We start from the raw sequence: 22,159 nt of genomic DNA, 5'->3' as shown, positions 1-22,159 counted from the left end.
CATTCCCGAAAGCACTACATGCAATAAAAGAATAGGGGCATGTGTATTTGTAATATTGTATAAAGGAATCTTTTTAATAAAGAGCAAAGTTTTTCTAGAATGATGATGATCTTTTCCAAGAAACTTGGTTAAAATACAATAGGCTGCATGCATGTTCATATCTTTGTTTGTATGTATGTTTTCACTAATTACATCCATGCATAAACACCTATTGCATAACATAATCATGCATTCATTGTTCTAAAGAAGGGGTTTTCTGTACATAATCAAGGAGTAAAACCAGACTGCAAAGATTGAAACTTCTGCCCACCAGTACAATACTAGAAGGAAGGCAAGTACTATGGGTCAAGTAGTGCAGGTCGATACAGATGAGGATCCCACACATGCTCCAAGGTTCACCCCAGTCCATGGTCAGACCTTAGCACCTCCACCTATAAAGGGCCCAATGCCAAATATCCCTTCGTTCATCCCTACCATGCCTACACAGGGATTCCTGACAGCAGGGACACCTCCAATAATATTTTCTGACATGGGAATAAATAGATCTGAGACCGAGCGTCCTTGTGATGTGCTCGAGGAGCGTTTGAGAGCCATTAAAGAATCTAATACATTCGACTCCATTGATCCTAATGACCTTTGCCTAGTGCCGGAGGTGATCTTACCACCGAAATTTAAAGTCCTGGACTTCGAAAAATTCAACGGAACCCACTGTCCTCAGACCCACCTACGCCTCTATTGCCAAAAAATGGCCACATACTTAGGTGATGAGAAATTGATGATGCATTGCTTTCAGGATAGCTTGATTGGAGTAGCTATTAGATGGTACATTCAGCAAAATCGAGCTCGGATTTACACCTGGAGAGATCTGGCAAATGCCTTTATAGCTCAGTACCGCCATGTGATAGAAATAGCACCCGATCGCATGACCCTATAAAGCATGGAAATGAAGCCTAACGAAATGTTCATGGAATACGTAACGATGAAAGGGCATGGCCATCCAACTGAGCCCTCTGGAGGAAGATAGGGAGGCTATCTCTTTATTCGTGATTACATTAAAAGATCCATACTTTGGGCATCTCTTAGGGGCAATCCCCCCATGACTTTATAGACATTTTTACCACCGAAGAAAGAATTGAAACAACAATCAAAGCTTGGAAAACCAAAACCAGTGGTGCAGAAACCGGCCAGAGCAAAAAATGGACCAACGGGAAGAAGAAGGAAGGAAGATGCCTAAATGATCCAAGGGCGGTTTAATTGGAGGAATTAGTACACTAGAGGTAGGAACCAATGGCCAAATAAAAACTTTGTTTTTGAACGAGCAACAAATCAAACAATACATACGGGTGCGAGGCCCCAATTCATAGCTCTTGGTCCCGTGTCGGTCCCTTAGAATCAGAAAGCACGAGACAATAATGTACCTAGAAACTTCTGAAGGGTGGATCCCATCCCCATGACATATGCTGAATTATTTCCTCAGCTGCGAGAAAGAGGAATGGTATCTGCAATCCTTGGGATTCCCGTTACGAAGCCTCCCCCGCATTAGTATGATCCTGAGGCCTGTTGTGAGTACTATGCTAACTCTCCCGGTCATACCATTGACCGATGCTAGGCCTTTAAGCATAATGTACAAGCATTAAAGGATGCGGGATGGTTGGTTTTCGATGACAAGCAACCAGGAATCTAGGGGAATCCTCTACCTAATCACGGGGAAGGATATGGTTAGTATGTTGTAAGAAGATCTGGAAGCCAAGGTTAGGTAAAGGAATATATCAGATGTGGATCTTGGAGATCCCATAAATGGCTTGAATGGATGGGTTTACTTTTTTACTGCATGAGCACAAACACAAAATTGGCAAATTTTTTCCTATCCAATCCACTTCATGAGATGCTTTTGTTTTCTTTATTTCTTTTGCTTTTTCTTTGTAATCCTTTAACATGTTTGTCTCATAAATTTCCATTCCCATCAATGAAATGAAGTTATGCATTTTTGTATATCACTTGCATATGAGTTCAGTTGTCAAATTTTGTTTGCTTGTATTTTATGCGAGAATAAGGAAAGTAACATTGCTAGTATTCACGAGCCAGAAAGAGATGATAATTTTGAAAACTTAATCCAGAAGGCGGAAGTAGAGGAGGATGGAACAATCGTCCTCAACTTGTTGAATTCAGATGTTATGAAGAAGTATTTTACTCTCGAAAGAATTCAACAAAGTGGCCGTGCTGTTCCGACAATTTCATGCCAGTTCAGTAGTCATGTTTTGATCAAATGATAGACGACCATCTTTGGCTGATCAGTTTTTCCCAAAAAGGAACCAAATGCTAAATTACCATTTGAGGAAGTTAAGGAACTTAAGAAATGCCACAACCTATTAGTAGAGTATATAATTGCATGACCAAAAAATAGTAGTAGGGATCAGCTGCCTTATCATTTGTGCTTCATTTATGAATCTGACTTGAGTCCTTAGTAGAATAGATTCTCTGTTTTTAATTTTCATTTTGTGTTTTTTCTTATGATTGTATTAAATTAGAATAATATTTATATTTTAAGGGTTCGTTTGAATTAATGATTTTGATTGAAAAAAGAAAAAAAAAAGAAAAAGAAAATGAAAAGCAAACTCATCTTCCCTTATATTTTTTTCTCTATATCAAATACTATTAAAAATAAAATAAGTTACCACACGATTAAAAATTAAAAAAAAAAATTTAAACATTAATGGTATATGAAATCAATTTTTATTCATCGATTTGATATATTTTTAACTTTTTTAACTTTTATTAATATATATATATATATATATATATATATATATATATTGTATTTTTAAGTTCATAAAAAAAGAAAAAGAAAAAAAGAAAAGGTAAGTGGGTGGTTGAGGGTAGAAATCAATTTAGGTTTCTACTTTAATGGGTATGGCACTAGCATATACAGGACCACCTGCCAAATTAAAGTGGGTAGCCCTAGGAATTAACCTGACCTTGGCAGGGTATGAAGAAATTGACTCCTACTTTGCCACCAAATCCTCAAATGCCCAAAATCTTAACTGGGTTTTCCTTCAACTAGCCATTCCGTATGATCATCAAATTGCTTGAATGGGGAAAAAAACAGAGTAAGGTCAATTTTGTAGTGTTGAGTGGGTGGGAGGTAATTAAATTAAGGCTAACCCATATGATGGCATGTGTTGGGTGGGTGGCCAGAAGAATGAAAGTCGAACATTTTGGACAATGCATTAATTAAAATGACAACATTTTTCTGCCCTGCTTTTTTCCTTTTATAAATATATAATTTTGATGCATAATCTGGCAAAGCGTTGTTGGAAAGGAATTAATGTGTTTGCCACTTGGTAGGGGCCAGGGCATGGAAATATTAAAACAACTCCTTTTGGCATGTTTGTAGCGCTTGAGAAAGCAGGGGATAGCAGGATACTCTTGGTTAGTTCGTGTTATATTTATTGTGAAATTGAACAATACAGACCTCTTATTAGGGTGTGCAAACGATCGATTCGGTCAAATTCGATCAACAATAATCTCTAATCAAATCAATTGAATTAGGTATTATAACCGGACCATGCCTGATCGAATCAACTTTTCGGATAATTTGATTAATCGAATTTGACAAAAAATAATTTAAAATTAATTATAAAAATAAAATATGATTGCAAATTTTAAAATTAATTATAAAATTAATGTTTATACTTTATTAGGGGCATGCAAACGATTGATTTAGCCAAATTCGATTAACCATAATCTCTAATTGAACCGATTGAATTAGGTGTTATAACCGGACCATGCCTGATCGAATCAACTTTTCGGATAATTTGATTAATCGAATTTGACCAAAATAATTTAAAATTAATTATAAAAATAAAATATGATTGCAAATTTTAAAATTAATTATAAAATTAATGTTTATCCTTTCTTTTAATTGTAACAGTTGAATTAAGAGAATGACATTGATTTAATAAATAAATTAAGAAAATCGAACAATTATATAATATATAATATATCAGTTATATTTAATATTACTAATTTACATTTAATTTTTAATTAATTAGTTATTCGGGTAATTTAGTTAACCGAATTAAAATTCCCATACTTGAACCAAAAATTGAATACTCGAAATTATCCATATCTGTAATAGAACCGAATCGATCGAACTCGGTCAGTTAATTCGGTTAAACTCGAATTATGCTGACCCCTACCTCTTATTGCTTCAAGAAATTACAAAATCACAACCAAATCTCAAACTAATTGTTAGTTTATTTTAATATTATTATTATTTTATTTATTATTTTGGAAAAGAGCATCTATCTTGGAATGGATTATATATCTACATTTAATTAGGTAATTCATTCATGTATCTCATAAAGAGTGTATCTTAAAATTATGTGTGTGCCTACTTAATATAAATACATCTTATTTATTAAGTGCATGAAGAATGAAAAGTAATTTTGTGTCTATAAATAGATCCTTAAGGCATTAGAACTACACACCAATCTCTTCACATCATTTATCATGTCATCCTTCTTTCATGTCTAGAGAGTTTGACGAACAAAGAAAGGTTTTTGTTTTTTTTTTTTTTTTTTTAATTGTAAAACTTTGGACTAATCCATTTGTGCAGAATTGGAGGAAGTAATACAGCTCAAATTGGACTGCTGTATCTTGGAGAGACAAGTGTCGAGGAGTTCTACTGCACCAATTTGTGGGTTAAGCCACCAAAAAAAACCGCAAAGGGCTTAAATCTTTTTAAAGAAAGCAAGATATTCATGTCTTGGTTTATTTGTGAATCGCGTTTATATTTGTATTTTTATTTGTGTTTAAGTTTTAATATTTTTATTTTATTAAATTTCCTAACACTAACCAAATCATGAACCATTAAGATCACTAATAGATTATTTAGACATTAAATGTAACTTCTAATTTAGGACTTATATATATATATATATATATATATATATATATATATATATATAAATGACCTAGATATTGTGACCTAGATATTCATATACATATCAAGTTCTAAGGTTTTGACAATTCATAGGTTTTTGTTTTTCTATTAGCGAATTTCAAAAACTAATGAATTATAAAATATCTAAAATGTAAAATAAAATACAAGATATTTTTTGAATTATATAAATTCGAAGATAATAAATAAACCTATAAATAAATTTGTTCCTATTAATATAAATTAATAATAAAGTGTTATTTTATTATTATAATATGTTATTGTTAATTAGAAGATAATAACAATGAATTATATCAATTAGAAAATACTAATTAAAGTTTTAATTCAATTAATGGAACTAATATTAACACAAATTAATAATCATATATTTTTTATGCACTAAAATATATTATTGTTAATTAAAAATAATAATTTGAATTATATTAATTAAAAAATATTTATTAAAATTTCTAAATTTTAGTTATTAATATTAATATTGACACCAATTAATAGTCATATATTATTTTATTAGGCATTAAAATATATTACTTTCACATTTTCATTCACACGAACTTAATTCTCACTCGCATAGATATAGGCGAGAGAGAGAGAGAGAGAGAGAGAGAGAGAGAGAGAGGATCTCACAGTGCTCTCGACTAGTGTTGATTGGAAGTGGGAATAAGAGGAGAGGGGAAAAATGATACTCGAGCGTGCTCCCAATAGGGTTTTTTTGAGCTTGTAAACTTCCTTTAGGATTTTTTTTTTCCTTTTGGTGAATGCATCTCTCCCAAACTGAAGATATTGAACATATTGTCCTTCCTTTTATGCTCCCAACACCTTTTTTTTATAAAGAAAATTGTATAGTTTTCCAACAAACAGTCGACGGTTTGAATATATCCTTCAATGGTTGCTTCAACGATTTCAGGTAGAATGTTTTTTAGGACAAAACCATCGACAGTTTGGTGAAAGCATCAACGATTCTACCAGTTGCTAAATTGTCGAGAATCCTACCCCCTGAATGAAATGTATTTAATATTCAATAAATTCAAATTTTCATTCTTGAAGTATAAACTACGTATGCATGAAGGTGTCAAGATTACCAATCATACTTTTAAATTTATCATGTCATGCTTAAATATCAATTAATTTCATGTAAGTACTCATGGATACCAATATCAAAAATAATACCAATCCCATATCAACATCATTAATTGTTGGCCTAACTGGGTTTCTCAATTAGTTTTGGTGATAACAAACAAAAGATAATCTAACTTGGAATGGTTGAGTAATAATGTTTCACGTTTGACAATAAGGATCGTTATGGACCATCAAGCTATATTCATCAACAAGTGATCCAAGAGAAGCTCAAAGCAACACCAGATTGATCAATGTATAAGGAATCTAAAACCAGCTCAAGCTAAAGTCCAAGGGATTTTAAAGTAACAATGTCATGGAAGATTTTAAGTTTAGAGTATAAGGTTTTAGGATGAGCAATGTAAGTACTTCAAAGTTGAATATCTATTGAAATATCATTTGAAGCTCTTTAAGGGAAATACGTGGACTTAGAGACCTATTTTAAAACCTTAGAAAATGTTTTATAAAAGAGTAAGAAAGAGAGCAAAACATATTTTTTAAACTAAAATGAAAAAAACCAGAAAATGGAAAGTTCAAAAGACCGAAGTCACTGCCCAGAAGACTGAAGAGTCAACTTCAAATAACTAAAATTTAACCTCAGTCGTTTGAAGAATTACTTCAGAAGACCGAGTATTAAGTTCAGTCGTCTAAAGATTTATTGGTGAAACACAAAAACAGGCAAAAGCAAATCAGAAGACTGAACCCTGATTCCAGTCGTCTAAACCAAAAATTTCGAAAGTCTGAACTCCAACTTCAGACGTCTGACTCTATGTCTAGTTCAAGATTTTCAAAGCGTTAAGGAACTTTAGAAGACTGGCCTCGAAGGTCCAGTCGCCTGAACACTGTTAACTGTCAAATTTTTTTAATTTTTAAATGTTTTAAAATTGGTTTCTTGTGCTCCAAATTTTCCTAAAACTTGGAAAACACTCCAAGTAATCTTGGGTAGCACCAAATTAACTTTTTTGGCCTATAAATACATGGTTTTACAAATTGAATCACACCAAGAATTGAAAAATCTGCTCTAAGCTCTCTTGCATTCAAAGTCACTACTTGCTCAACCACTTGCAATCTAAAAGTGCTGACATTCTAAAAGTGTTGATCATCAATCCCTGAGTTCTACATACTAATTTCTCATCTAGAGAAAAGGAGACTTGGTGAATTCTAATCTTGAGCTTCGAATTGTATTTCATCTTTGATATTTAAATTTTGAAGTATATAGATTTGAATTGTACTAATCAGCTCTGTGTGTGAGCACTCTTTATACACATCTACTTACTGTTTCTCTTGTAGTTATTGGACGATTCCAGGCTTGTTGGATCGTTGATCGAACGAGGGAAAATCATTTGGAGAGGAGGGCTCTAGCCTACTTGAAAGGGTGGTTGTAAAGGTGTTGTTCCGCCCAGTAAAGGAACTAAGCTAGTGGAATCCTTTGGTGGTTTTCCAAAGGCGAGGACGTAGGCTGTGTTAGAATTGGTGTATTCACAAGAAAGGGGTGAATTGGAAATTTTAAAGTTTTATCTCCTAGGTTAAATAAAATACCCGTATAATACGACCTAGGTTCTTTCTATGTATTCCAAATGCGCCGATAAATATGATATGCAAAAATTTAAATCATGCGCATCATTCACACCATAACATACACGTGTGGTAAATATAAAGTGCGGAAATATAAGCAAACACACAATATGTTATCGGGGTTCGGCCAACTGTGCCTACATCCCCGCCTTTAGCTCGCAAGCCCGAGGATTCCATTAAAAGCTCACTTAACAGGTGGAGTGGCACCGATTACAACCAGGTCAATTAGCATAAGGCTGACCTCAACCTTTACAACCAAGTCAATTAGCGGAGCTGACCTCAACCTACACCTTAGCAGGATGGTGTACCTAGCTTTCCTAACTGGGTCTAAGCATATCTGGGACTATTTCACAGGGCTAGACTCTCTCTTTAGGCCTGTGCATGAAAATACAATAGTATTTTCACAATCAATGAAAGGGTACACTAATTATGCTTTCAAGTAAAGCAGATATGTACCCAATTACGTACAATCATATACACCACCAATAAGATATAATAAGTAAGCTCAATGTGGTTCAAAATATCAACTCTCAAATATGTTTTTTATTTGTGGAATCAGTGCGTGAGAGTGCAAACCACTATGTTCTTTGTTTCACAAGATATTCAATCAACGTGCTCAAACAAAGATATCAATCAAGTCTTAAATATACCAATCAGCAGGATGTCTCGATCATGTAAATATCAAATAATGTATATGCTTGGTTTGCAAAAGATATTTAATCTTTGTATTCAGCAAAATGATACACAAGTCAATAAGTCTTGCAACAAAGATTAATATCACATAAACAAATATCTTTTCAAAAAAATGTCAAAATAAATTACCCAAGATATTTGAGAAATGTTTTGGAAAAAGTTTTTGCAACCAAAAACAAATACAAACTTCCTAAGATATTGCAACGAATATGCAATACTCAGATGTTCAATACAAGTCTTCTTAGGAGAGACTTATTAACAAAGTCTCCTAAGAACACTTAGGTTTAGCACTCAAGAAAATCAAATCAGTCAGGCCAAGCAAGGAGAGCTAACCTATCACAACAATCACTCATTCAACTTATAGAGAGTTTAAGCAATGGTAGTGGGTAAGTATGAGTGAATGGAGTATAAAAATTAGTAGGATTTTTGAGAATAAGAGAGAATTTCTTAATTGGATTTGCTAATCTTGTTACTAATTTTCCCAAATGAAGGGGTATATATAGACTCCCCCGAAATTATAACCGTTAAGGACAAGGTTGAGATTATTAGAAAAGTGTTAATGACATTTAGTTATTTTAACCCTGTTAAAAAATAGTTAACCACAGTAAATATGCAGGGCAACCCAAGAGCACCAATCGACTAGGACAAGTTTAGTCGACCGAAGTTCTTGGGGTTCGGTTAACCAAGCCAAAAATGAACTGCCCATTCGGTCGATTGGACATGTTTGTCCTAGGCAATTTTTTCAATTTTGCGAGGTTCTGTCAACCAAGACTAGAACGAACTAAACTAGTCAGTCGACCAGACCGTTAGATTCCCACACGTGGGAACTTGGTCAACCAGATTGGTGCAATACAAAAATGGCTCGATTGACCAGGAAGTCAAACTATTGACTTTATGGAAGTTCGGTCGACCGAGGTCAATTGAACTGTCATAGCTTGGTCAACCGGGCTGTGGTCAACTGGTTGACCCAGACTGGGTTCGATCGACCGATGCCAGAATGAATTGCCTAGGACGGTCAACCGAAGGTGCACATTTTATGCATTTCGGTCCTGTTTCATTTCACAATCACCATATTCAAGTGCCTAACTCATACAAGTGCAATGGTGAGTGTCCTAGGGTCATTTCTACATCTTTTTGAAGACACCGAAAAAATCAAGCGTCGGTCGACCGGGTAATCCCTAAAGTCTTTCTAAGGTCATTTTCATTTTGAGCTTACTTATCGTATCATGCAGGTGATGCATGCAATCATTACAATCAAAGCCCTATATACTATTACATACCCTTTAAATAATATTGAAAAAAAGTACAACACGTATTTGGTTTTCCACTTCAATTTCTTGTGCCATCATTATGATATTGCTAAGATAAACCTGCACATCAACTCGGCAGACATTAAATACATGAGTATTTGTCATAATTAAAACAGGTATAACCCACAGAGTCAACAGGTTGTGGATAAGCCAAACCTCGTAAAATTTCAGAGTTCTTCTCTCTTCCTTATTCTTTACTTTCTGCACCATATATTCTTGTGTATGCTAAGTGTAGGTTGCAGTACTTAAAATCCAAATTCAAAGAAGACTCTTGATTTTAAAAAGTACGTTTTAATTAACCATTTGCGAAAACCCACAAGGGAGTACGTTGGTTAATTTTCAAAAATCTTGATTAAGAGAAGCGCAATAAAATTCCATTCAAAGCAGGGTTTGCAAACAACTACATGGTTGCTACCAAAAAGCAAGAAATTCTTGAATGATTTATTGATTTTTATACTTTGGTTGGTTGGATTGTGTTTTTAATTTTTTCTGTACTTTGTGGTGTGATTTGGTTGTGATTATAAGCTATTTGATTTACTTTCTTGTTGTTACATTAAAACAAGTAAGAAGTTGAAAAGAGGTTAAATTTTTAAATAATCCAATTCACCCCCCTCCCCTTTCTTGGGAAAACTATTCTAATTTCAATTGGTATCAGAGCCTAGTTATAGTAAATCTTAAAAAGAACCTGTAAAAAGATCTAATGGCACATATAGGAGTAGCTCCCTTCGGAAAAGGCCAATCCTCAACCCGTCCACCAATCTTTTGTGGACATAACTATACTTTTTGGAAAAAATGAATGCGAATCCATCTTCAACATATGGATTGGAATGCTTGGGAAGTAGTCATGGATGGAGATCTAATTCCTACTAAACTAGTGGATGGAAAAAAAATTCCTAAAGAGAAAAAGGATATGACCGATATAGACTACAAAATGCTTCAAATAAATTCAAGTGCCATAAATGTCTTGTATTGTGGTTTAGACGCTAATGAATTCAATAGAGTCATGGCCTGCAAAATGGCCAAAGAAATTTGGAATAAGTTAAAAGTAATGTATGAAGGAATGGTAGATGTTAGAGACAATAGGATTGACATGCTAATCAATGAGTATGAAGCGTTTAAAATGAATTCAGATGAAACAATCACTAGTATGTATACTAGATTTACTCACATAATAAATTCTCTAAGTGCCTTAGGAAAGACCTGCACTACGTATGAAATGATTAGGAAAATATTAAGAGGTCTTCCCTCTATTTGAGAACCAAAGGTTATTAATTTAGGTGTAGTCCCAAGAGGGGGGGTGAATTGGGTATTTTCAAAATCTTTCAAATTATTTACCACTTAATCCCTATTTCAAAATTTAATAAATTGATTGTAGGGTTTAAGACTGATTTAAATTATTATACCAATGAATTCTTTTCACCCAATTAATTGTCAAGTGCGTGTGGGGTTATTCAACATACACATGTAAGATGGAAATTGAAATGCGTTGCGGAAAATAAAAGGAGTAAAGGAAGAGAGAAAGCAAACACAGTTTTACAAGGTTCAACCAACCCGGCCTACGTCTTCGCCTTGAGCAACCCACTCAAGGATTCCTCTATATCCCTGCTCCTTTAACCGGGACAGAGTTTCCCTTACATCTGCTACTTACAAGAGACACAACCTCCTCCTCACCCAGTTCACAACCCGAACCATGATTACAATATATAATTTTAATCTACAAAACAACTCAAGATTCGCTTCTAACAAAGCTAGTGAGTACAATTGAAACCTAACACAAATCCATATGATGAAACTTGAAACTCAATATGTATGTAACGATACAATCATTATATGAATGATATGCTTTACACAATTTCTCTTTTATCAAATCTCCCAAAATAATGATATAAGTAAAAGCTTTGGAGAAATTAGGATTCTAGTTCAACTTATTTGATGCACGAATATCAAATGTGAACTTATCAAAAGATTTGTATTGAATATTATAACGATAAAAATCAATAAGTTTTCTTCCAAATATTCAACCACAATATGATCTTTGTAATATGCATATATATATATATATATATATATATATATATATATATGATTTCCAAAGAGAAAAAACCTAATATAATATTTTTTAGAAAATATCCCTCAAAAATAAATATAGTTATAAACACTAAGAATATTTAATCAAGTGGTTTTGTAATATCGAATGTATCAAGTCTTTAAATGAAAACTCACTTGAATCAAAAATATTTAACCAGCGGCTAAAACTTTTCATAAGTAGTGATCTTGTCAAAACGATTTAATATATGCACACTCAAGATCAGTCTCTCAACTAATATTCAATAATGGATTTTGAGATGAAAAACTCTATGAGAATAAATAATAACAAGTAGATCGATTTACCAAACCTTAATACCAAAATGAAAGCACAATGATTGCTAGATTGCCTTTTGAAGATCAAGATAGCCTTAACTCGGATTTGACATATAAACTTGAAATCCCAAGAAAAAGTTTCAGCAGTGTGTTTCCCAAAGTTGTGCTAATCTTACAATATGTTCAATCGTATGCCAAAGGTTGTTTTTATTTTCACCTGTTTGGGGGCACAAGGGTTTAGATATTGATTATATAGCTAACCTTGCCCTTAGGATGATTTCTAACCGTTGGATCAGCTTGATGAAGAAATAACTCGCATGTTCTCTTATTAAAAAATCAAAATTTTAATCTTCCTGTAAGTTCAAACGACTGAGGGTTAGAGCTCAGACGAATGAAGTTACTTAAAGCTTCGAAAAATAGAACCTGGACACAGGGTCAGACGACTGAAGTCGGGGTTCAGTATTTTGAAGTTGCGGGTGCAAACGGCTGAAGTCAAGGTTCAGTCTTATGATGTGCTTCTGCGTGTTTCTATGTTTCTCCAATAATTCTTCAGACGACTGAACTTATTCTTCGGTCTTTTGAACAAATTCTTCAGATGACTGAGCTTAACTTCGGTCTTCTGAAGTTGACACTTCAGACGATTGAACATGGAGTTCGGTCTTCTAAACAGTGCATTTTCTGGATTTTTCTTTTTAGTTTCAAAAATCTGTTTTGCTCTCTTTCTTTGCTCTTTTATAAAATATTTTCCGGAGTTTCAAAAAAATCTCTAAGTCCATAAATATCCCCTAAAGATATTCATAAGATGCATGAGTCCTAAGGTCAGTCTAGGGTATATTTTGAGCCTCAAATTAAATCATATGACATATGTGAATACATTAGTTCTAAATAACCATTCCTATGACGATCTTGAACTTGCCGCTTGTATCTTCATTCTTCAACTCTTTTAGTTCCATGGATTGTGCCAATATGTATATTCTTTAATCTTCATGACTTCCATGACTTGCTAGCCTTCTGTGCATGCTAAATATTATTCATGTTCACAATCTCAATGCACAGATCAAATACCAAGTGATTTGTCATTATCAAAATATGATTAGACTCATAGAGTCAACAAAGGTCACTGCAATAACAGAAGGAAGGAACCTTAAGACTACCTCACTAGCTGAACTTATAGGTTCACTACTCACCTATGAAATGGCACTAAAAAAAAGAAACCCTGAACCTAAGCATAAGAAGTCCATTGCCTTAAAAGCATCTAGTAAAAGCTTAAGGGAAGATGAAAGTGAATCAAGTGACTAAGACCTAGATGATTTAGCATTCATCACTACAAGACTTGGCAAGTTCTATAGGAGAAATAAAAGGTTCCCTAGAAAGTTTAGTAAAAAGAAATCTGAAAAGGGGGAAATAAGTAGGAAAGAAAATAAAAGTAAAAATGACCCTCATATATGTTATCATTGCAAGAAATCAGGACACATCAAGTCGGACTGCCCTTTACTCAAGAAGGATAAAAAGAAGAAGAAGGAAGCCATGAAAGCTACTTGGGACGATTCAAGCTCAAGCGAAACGGAGAACGAGTCAAGTGGACAAGAGATAGCGAATATGTGTTTCATGACAAATGATGAAGAGGTAAATTCTTATTACTCCTTAACGGAATCTAGTAATGAATCTTGCGATAATATGTCCTCCTATAAAGAACTACAAGTTGAGTTATTTGTCTTACATAAAAGGTTTATCAAAGTCTCCAAAAGAAACATGACTTTGAAAGAACAAAATAAAACACTAATGAAACAACTTGAATCTTCTAAATCCATTGAAAAGGAGAAAGAATCTAGTATTGAAAAGTTAGAAGAGAAAATAAAAGATATGACTCAAGAAATAGGAAAAATACAAGTAGATGATCTAAATAGGAAGGATTTAGAAATAATTGAACTTAAGAAGTCAATAGAGGATAAAGAAAAAATCATTTATAACTTTACCAAAGGTCAAGAAAATTTTGAAAAAATGATTGGACAACAAAGATTACATGGAAATAGAGAAGGAATCAGATGCAATGGAAAAAAAAAAAATAAAAGAAGTAAAAAGTTATTCATGGGGTATTTTGTTAAAGATCAAAGTACTGCGCTAGTACTTCCTCAATCAATATACATGAACATACCACTTGCTACATATGCAAGAATAAAGGACATGTGATGTTTAATTGCCCACTCAAAATAAAATATATTAAAGTTCAAGGTGAGTGCAAAGTAAACAATGGAACTATAAATAATTCAAAGAAAGTTAAGAAAATTTGGTTCCAAAAACTAACACCATGAATCCTTCATTGTAGGAGTGCTTTAGGACAACACCATCAAGGGAAAAGTGGTACTTGGACAGCGGGTGTTCAAGACACATGACCGGTGATAGGACCAAGTTCACCACACTAAAACAAAAAAAATGGGGGATAGGTAACCTTCGGTGACAATGCCAAAGGTAAAATTGTTGGCATTAGTAAAATAGGTAAAGAACATGTTGGCCGTATAAGGCTTAACATCCTATTTTGATGCTAACAAACAAGTGGACCTTAATATATTTGATTGAGTGATGATATTTCAGATCTCACATATGTGGAAGCAAGGTCAAGTACTCACAAGGATCAATTGGAGCTTATATTTCAAAGGAACATGATCATATGAAGTTTAAAGAATACTTAAAGGAATGGATGATATCTTAAAGCTTGAAGATAAAGAAGAACTTAATAAAAAGCTTGAAGTATCTTAAAGCTTGAAGATAAAGATGAACTCCATGAAAAGCTTAAAGTATCTTAAAGCTGAATATGAAAAGACCAAAGCATGGAGACTCAAAGTTTTCAAGATCAACAAAAAGTTTAGAAATCTTCATGTAAGTGCTTTAATATTTAAATATCTTTTGAAATATTGTTGGAGCTCTTTAGGGGATGTTATATGGACTTAAGACCTTTTAAAAACCTTGGAAAATGGTTTTATGAAAGATCAAACATATGAGCGAAACTAAATTTGAAAAATCAAAAAGGAAAAAATAGTTAATGGTCTGCCCAGCCGACTGACCAAAATGACCTTGGTTCAGTCAGTCGACTGACAGAAAAGAACAGAAGTAATATCTGTCCAGCCAACTGACAACCAGCCGACTAACCAAAAATGAACTATGTCTCGCCAACCGACTTACAATTTCTTGAATTAATTTTTAGGAGACAGAATGGTTTCAGCCACCTATCCAGCCGACTGACCCTGTGTTTTTTGAACTACTCAGTCGCCTGTCTAGCTGACTGACTCCACGGGTTGTATTTTTCAAACTCCACGGGAAGATTTCAAAAATTGGTTTTTCAAAATATGAACATTGTAGAAACTTGGGAAACACTCAAAGTCACTTGGGGAACAAGGAAACTAAGCCTAGAATGCCTATAAATACTTCCTTAATCTCAAGATTTCAGAGAGACAAGAAATTACACAGCACACTTGTATCAAATCTCTCAACCTCATTCAAAGCTTTGAATTGCTCAAACTCTTGCTAAAGAGAGATCATCTGAATTGCTATTGAAATACCAACCCAAGGTTCTCATACTAAATTTTCTCAAAGCACAAAGGAACCCTTGGTGAATTCTACTCCTGAGTTTCAATTCTATTTCTTTGTGGTATTTAAATTATTGAAGTACCTAGAGCTAAAATTGTACTAATCTACTCTGTTCTGAGAGTGCTTTGTATGCAGTATTTTCTTCATATTTTGTGTAGTTCTTGGACGGTTCGAGGTGTTCAAATCGTTGGCTAAGCAAAGGGATATTGCTTAGAGAGGCGGGCTCTAGCCTAGTTAAGGAGTGACCGAACGAGGGGATATCGTTTGGAGAGGCGAGCTCTAACCTACTAAAGGAGTGTGTAAAGGTTTTGTTCCGCCCGGTAAAGGAACTGCGATAATGAAACCCTTTGGTGGTTTGCTAAGGGCGAGGACATAGGCTGTGTTGAAGTTGAACCTCGTTAAATATTGTGTTCCTCTCTCTTTCCTTTACTCTTTACTTTCAGTACATATACAATTGCTTGGATGGAATAAACATACAAACTGCGTAATTTGGAAGTTAAATAAACTTAAGGTTCAATTTTGATTTGGGATTGCGAAAATCGAAAGGGAGTACGTTGGTTAAACCTTACTTTGTGGAAACCATAAGGGAGTATGTTACTTGGTTAAACACCCAAAGATAAATTTTCCAAGAGTTTATTTGAACTCTAAATATTTGGAAAGAGTTATTGAATTTTATATTGAACATCATGTTGAAGAAGCAAATTCATTAATATAGGGTTTGATTCAAATTCACTACAGGGCTGCAAACCAAACAAAAACTGAAAGTTAAATTGTTTGAAGTTTGATATTGATTGGATTGTGTTTATATTCCAAAAGTAATGAATCTTGAATGCTTTCATCAATCTAAATAGTGATGTAGTTATCTTAATCTTGACTTGGTTGTTTTGCTTTCCAATTGTGTTTGATTGGTTTGGATAGTGTGATTGAAGATTGGATGTTTAATTAGTTGTATTGTTGATTGTATAAAAGAAATCAAGTTATTGTGTGTTTGACAAATTAAACAAACAAGTCAAAGAATTGGTTGAACAATAAAAGAAGTTAAGTATTCTTAAAAGGAATTAAAAGAAAGTTTTTAAAATCCAAATTCACCCTCCTCTTGGGAAGCTATCCTAATTTCAGAACCCTCTCTTACAATTGATGATGTGTTGTTGGTAGAAGATTTAAAACATAATCTTTTGAGTATTAGTCAATTAAGTGACAAAGGTTTTGAAATAATTTTTAAGAAAGACAAATGCATTATTCAAAATCTTAAGAATGATGAAACCTTATTCACAGCTCATAGTGTAAATAACGTATATTGTATAAATCTTGATAACCTAGTTAATCAAAATGTGACTTGTTTGGCTGCCATGAATGAAACTAATTGGCTTTGGCATAGGAAACTAGGACATGCAAGCAAGGACCTATTATCTAAACTATCCAAGAAAAATTTAGTAAAAGGATTACCAAATACAAAATTTATAAAAGACAAGATTTGTGATGCATGCCAAAAAGGAAAACAAGTCAAAACAAGTTTCAAAAAGAAGTACATATCAACTAGTAGACCATTAGAACTCTTGCACCTAGACTTATTTGGTCCTACTAGAACCCAAAGCTTAGGAGGCAAATAATATGCCTTTGTGATTGTAGATGATTATTCAAGATACACTTGAGTATTGTTCTTAGAAAATAAAGATGAAGCTTGTAACATGTTAATCACTTTATGCAAGAAACTACAAAATGAAAAAAGTTATATATAATGTAACTAACTTTAGGAGTGATCAAGGTAGAGAGTTCAAAAACAAAAATGTTGATAAATTTTGTGATGATCATGGTATAAACCAAAACTTTTCAACACCAACACCTAGGACTCCACAAAAAAATGGAATTGTTGAAAGAAAAAAAATAAAATTCTCCAAGAAATGGCAAGAACAATGATAAATGAAAATAATTTACCTAAGTACTTTTGGGCGAAAGCCGTAAATATAGCTTGTTATATTATAAATAGGGTATCTATTAGATCAAGTCTAGATAAAACACCTTTTGAACTATCGAAAGGTAGAAGAGCCAACATAGCTTACTTCCATGTATATGGATGTAAATGCTTTATTCTCAATAATAAAGATGATTTAGGCAAATTTGATGCAAAATCTGATGAAAGTATCTTCTTAGGATATTCCACAAATAGTAAAGCCTATAGGGTTTATAATAAAAAAAACACTTACTATCGTTGAATCCATACATATAACTTTTGATGAATCAAATCACTATGTCAAAGAAATTAAGAATGATGAAAGGGAGCATATCTCACAAAAAGATGAAAATTTTGAAATAAAAGAAGAAAACAATAATAAAACTTCAAATGAAAACTCCATAGAAAACCAAGAACTACCAAAAGAGTGGAAAAATGTTAAAAGTCATCCATAAGATCAAATTCTTGGAGAACCATCAAAAGGAGTAACCACTAGAGCATCATTGAAAAATATATGCAACCACTATGCATTTTTATCTCAAATTGAACCCAAGAACATTGAAGAAGCCTTAAATGACGACTCTTGGATTATGGCTATGCAAGAAGAACTAAATCAGTTTGAAAGAAGTCAAGTATTGCAATTAGTGCCCAAACCTAAAGATCATTCAATCATAGGAACTAAATGGGTATTTAGAAACAAGAAAGATGAAAATGGGGTAGTTGTTAGAAACAAAGTTAGGCTATTAGCACAAGGAAATAACCAAGAAGAAGGTATTGATTATGATGAAATCTTTGCCCCTATAGCTAGAATGAAAGCAATTAGAATGCTTCTAACCTATGCAGCCCATAAGAAATTTAAGCTATATCAAATGGATGTAAAAAGTGCTTTCTTAAATGACTATATAAATGAAGAAGTTTATGTAAAACAACCACCAGGTTTTGAAGACACAAAACATCCTAATCATGTATTTAAATTAACCAATGTCTTGTATGGTTTAAAGCAAGCTCCTAGAGTTTGGTATGAAAGACTAAGCAAATTTCTACTTAATAGTGATTTTTCAAGAGGAAAAGTTGACAGCACCTTATTTATAAAGAATAAAAACAAACACATATTAATAGTACAAATATATGTGGATGACATCATTTTTGAAGCTACAAATGAAGGATTATGTAAAGAATTTGCAAATTGCATGCAAAAAGTATTCAAAATGAGTATGATGGGAGAGTTGAATTATTTCCTAGGGTTACAAACCAAACAAGCCAAAAGTGGAACTTTTATAAATCAAACAAAATACATTAAAGATATGTTGAAAAAGTTTGACATGGAAGAAAGTAAACCCATAGGAACTCCTATAAGCACCTCAACAAGCCTTGATAAAGATGAAAAAGGAAAATTAGTGGACACAAAACATTATCGAGGAATGATAGGAAGCCAATTGTATTTGAGAGCTAGTAGACCCAATATCATGTTTAGTGTATGCATGTGCGCTAGATTTCAATCAGCACCTAAGGAATCTCATCAAATCGCTATTAAAAGAATACTAAGGTACTTGGTAGGTACTCTTGATTTAGGATTGTGGTATCCCAAGGAGACTAATTTTGAAATGATTAGCTATTCGGATGTGGATTACGCTGGATGTAAAATAGATGGAAAAATTACTAGTGGCACTTGTGACTTTCTAGGACACTCACTAGTATCTTGGTTTTCAAAAAAGCAAAATTTCGTAACTTTATCCACAGCCGAAGCTGAATACATAGCTGCCGGGAGCTATTATCCACAAACACTTTATATGAAACAACAACTAAAAGACTTCAATCTTGAATACCAAACAATACCAATTAAGTGTGACAACACAAGTGCAATAAACATTTCTAAAAATCCTATTTCACACTCAAGAACAAAGCACATTGATATAAGACATCACTTTCTAAGAGGTCATGTATAAAGAGAAGATATAATACTTGAATTTATCAATACAAGTGATCAGTGGGCAGATATATTTACAAAACCTCTCAGTGAAGAAAGATTTATAATCATAAGGAGAGAACTTGGATTAATACATAGCAGAGAATTTTTTTAGAAAGAAATTATAAAATTTTTCTGAACTTTGGTCGTCTAAACCTAAATCCTCATACGAATTAACACCGTAGACTGCAAGTTCACAAGACTGAACCTGGAACTTCAAACATCTGAGAGGCTACTGACTTTTAAAATTCAGGATCTAGAAATCTTCAGACTACTGAAGATAATCTTTAGTCTTCTGAAGTCACGAAGTTTAAATATAGAAACTCCTTCAAAACCCTAATTTCATAGATCTGAAGTATGTTCCATCACTCCTCCGAACTCACCTCTCTTTATCTCTCTCCACACTCAACCAAAAATCCTTCAATCTGAAACTCCATTCACTCTTCAAAATTTAATCTCACGAAGTCTAGGGTTTTCCAATCAAGCACTTTCACCTACTCCAATCATGCCTCGCACCAAACAAACGGCAAATCGCAGATCTTCTTTAGGAAGGGATGAACAAAATATTAAAAAATGGCTTGTTGCACCACAAGCCAAACTTCATTATCGTGCCTCTCTTGGCATCGTTGATCCTATTCTAGGTAAGGTGTTAGATATCTCCTTCTTCACTGATGAATTTCTTGAAATTCTCTCATTATTTAAAAATATAGGATGGTATGATTTCATTGTTCAGCAACCCAAAGGCATCTTTCCTCATCTTGTCAAAATATTCTACGCAAACTTGATTTATGAAAATGGCATTTTTTTCATCTGAAGTTAATAGGAAGAAAATTCTTTTAAATGCTAAAGTACTATCTCCTATCTTCAAAATCACTCCAAGAGAATTTGAATGTCCTACTCTCACTGAATCCTAGATTTTGGAACAAGATTTTACTCCCAAAACCTTCCGTATACTTTGGGCATCCTCCATTATATAAGCAACTCAATTTAAAAGCTCAAATCCTACATAAGATTATTTCCTATAATATTCTCCCCAAACAAGGTTCGTTCGATCATCTTTCATACATGGAATGTTTTGTTCTTTGGTGTCCTTTTAAAGGTAAAAAACTAGATTTGGCCAGCTTGATTATAAAATGGATGTGGGCCAAACTAGAATCCACCAGAGTTGTTGTAGTGAACTAGAGAATTTATAATATTTAAATAATAAAATAAGGGGGAAAGGGAAAAGGAAAATAGGGCCTCGTCAACGAATTTAGGGGGTTTGTCGACGAGAGAGCATGAGGGCTCATCGATGAGGAAGCATTTCGTCGATGAGAAAATACCAAGAAGATGTTTTGGGCATCTCTGCATTTCATTGACGAGGGAAGAGTGTAACGACCCAAATAAAAATGGGAATTAAATGATAAAAGGAAGGGAAATGGAAACCGAAAATAGAAGGATTTCGTCGACGAATACATGGAATTCATCAACGAAAGCTTAAGAAAATTCGTCGACGAAGACTGAATTTCATTGATAAGGACTGAATTTCGTCGACGAAATTAATCAGAATTCGTCGACTAAGGACGTGACTCGTGAACGAATCCTATTCTATAAGTATGGAAAAATTCGATTTTTAACTTCTTTCATAAGCAAACTCTCTCCTCTCTCTCTCCCCTTTGGTTCTCTCTCTTTCTTTCGTCAATTTTGGGCCAGATTTACGCCAGATTGACAATCCGAAATCACCACGACGCTCCTGAGGAAGTTCTCTCCAAATCTGCCGAAGCAGATCGTTGGTGAAAGCAAGTTGGAAATCATCCCTAAGTTGAGGTAGGGCTTTTTAAGCCAAATTTGATCTTATGATAGTTGTACGAAATGATGTACGCATGAAAATACTGAAGTTTAATACTGGGAATTTTTTGTTTCAGGGTATTGATCAGGAAATCTTACGGGGGTTAGACTAGATTATTTTGGGGGCTTTCTCAGTAGTCAGGTAAGGGGATAAACTAAGCTAATATTTTGTGAAAAATATATGTATATTATTATTGAATTTGATTTCAGGAAAATGAATATATATATATATATATATTTTTATATGATTTATATTTTGGAAAATGCGGTTAAAATGATGGTATGTCAAATATGTGGAAAATCTGTTTAGTGTGGCATAAGTATAAAATGTTGAAATACTATTTCTAGAAATGTGATTATGATATGGATTTTATGACGGAAAAATCGGCATACGGGCCGAGATTTTTATGATATGTTTGCTGGCGTACGGGTCGTGTTATGATGTGATTTTCCAGCGTATGGGCTGTGCTATGATATGTTTGCCGGCGTACGGGCCGAGCTATGATAAAATTTGTAATACCGGCGTGCGAGTCGATGATTTTCATGATACACGTATATATGCAAAATGATATGATTTATGTGAAAATAAATGATATGAGATATCCATGTATCACAGTTTTAGTATATGTTATATGATATCAGAACCTGGTTGGTTTGGTCTAGGCTAGCACTTGCACAGTAGAGTTGTTATGTGTTCATGGTCTTCGTGATCATGATATTTGTGTTAATGCCATTATACGAAGTGGTGTGAGATTGGATGGTCGATGTGGCTTTTAAGAAGAGTGTGTGATCGCCCCTGGTGTACGGACCAGGTC

This window comes from Malania oleifera, chromosome 1, assembly GCF_029873635.1.
Source record: "Malania oleifera isolate guangnan ecotype guangnan chromosome 1, ASM2987363v1, whole genome shotgun sequence".
NCBI lineage: Eukaryota > Viridiplantae > Streptophyta > Magnoliopsida > Santalales > Ximeniaceae > Malania > Malania oleifera.
The sequence above is the reverse complement of the archived record's forward strand: the minus strand, read 5'-3'. Positions refer to the sequence as shown.